We start from the raw sequence: 1,626 nt of genomic DNA on the forward strand, positions 1-1,626 counted from the left end.
CAGTATGTAAGACAAATGCTAACAAGTATGAAAGGAGAAATTAACAATAACACAATAATAGTGGGAGACTTTAATACCCCACTCACACCTATGGATAGATCAACTAAACAGAAAATTAACAAGGAAACACAAACTTTAAATGACACAATAGACCAGTTAGACCTAATTGATACCTATAGGACATTTCAACCCAAAACAATGAATTTCACCTTTTTCTCAAGCACACATGGAACCTTCTCCAGGATAGATCACATCCTGGGCCATAAAGCTAGCCTTGGTAAATTCAAAAAAATAGAAATAATTCCAAGCATCTTTTCTGACCACAATGCAGTAAGATTAGATCTCAATTACAGGAGAAAAACTATTAAAAATTCCAACATATGGAGGCTGAACAACACGCTGCTGAATAACCAACAAATCACAGAAGAAATCAAAAAAGAAATCAAAATTTGCATAGAAACGATTGAAAATGAAAACACAACAACCCAAAACCTGTGGGACACAGTAAAAGCAGTCCTAAGGGGAAAGTTCATAGCAATACAGGCACACCTCAAGAAACAAGAAAAAGGTCAAATAAATAACCTAACTCTACACCTAAAGCAACTAGAAAAGGAAGAAATGAAGAACCTCAGGGTTAGTAGAAGGAAAGAAATCTTAAAAATTAGAGCAGAAATAAATGCAAAAGAAACAAAAGAGACCATAGCAAAAATCAACAAAGCCAAAAGCTGGTTCTTTGAAAGGATAAATAAAATTGACAAACCATTAGCCAGACTCATCAAGAAACAAGGGGAGAAAAATCAAATCAATAAAATTAGAAACGAAAATGGAGAGATCACAACAGACAACACAGAAATACAAAGGATCATAAGAGACTATTATCAACAATTATATGCCAATAAAATGGACAACGAGGAAGAAATGGACAAATTCTTAGAAAAGTACAACTTTCCACAACTCGACCAGGAAGAAATAGAAAACCTTAAAAAACCCATCACAAGCACGGAAATTGAAACTGTAATAAAAAATCTTCCAGCAAAGAAAAGCCCAGGTCCAGACGGCTTCACAGCTGAATTCTACCAAAAATTTAGAGAAGAGCTAACACCTATCCTGCTCAAACACTTCCAGAAAATTGCAGAGGAAGGTAAACTTCCAAACTCATTCTATGAGGCCACCATCACCCTAATACCAAAACCTGACAAGGATCCCACAAAAAAAGAAAACTACAGGCCAGTATCACTGATGAACATAGATGCAAAAATCCTTAACAAAATTCTAGCAATCAGAATCCAACAACACATTAAAAAGATCATACACCATGACTAAGTGGGCTTTATCCCAGGGATGCAAGGATTCTTCAATATCCGCAAATCAATCAATGTAATACACCACATTAACAAATTGAAAAATAGAAACCATATGATTATCTCAAAAGATGCAGAGAAAGCCTTTGACAAAATTCAACACCCATTTATGATAAAAACTCTCCAGAAAGCAGGAATAGAAGGAACATACCTCAACAAAATAAAAGGTATATATGACAAACCCACAGCGAACATTATCCTCAATGGTGAAAAATTGAAAGCATTTCCTCTAAAGTCAGGAACAAGACAAGGGTGCCCACTTTCA

Source organism: Bos taurus, chromosome Y, assembly GCF_002263795.3.
Source record: "Bos taurus isolate L1 Dominette 01449 registration number 42190680 breed Hereford chromosome Y, ARS-UCD2.0, whole genome shotgun sequence".
Taxonomy (NCBI): Eukaryota; Metazoa; Chordata; class Mammalia; order Artiodactyla; family Bovidae; genus Bos; species Bos taurus.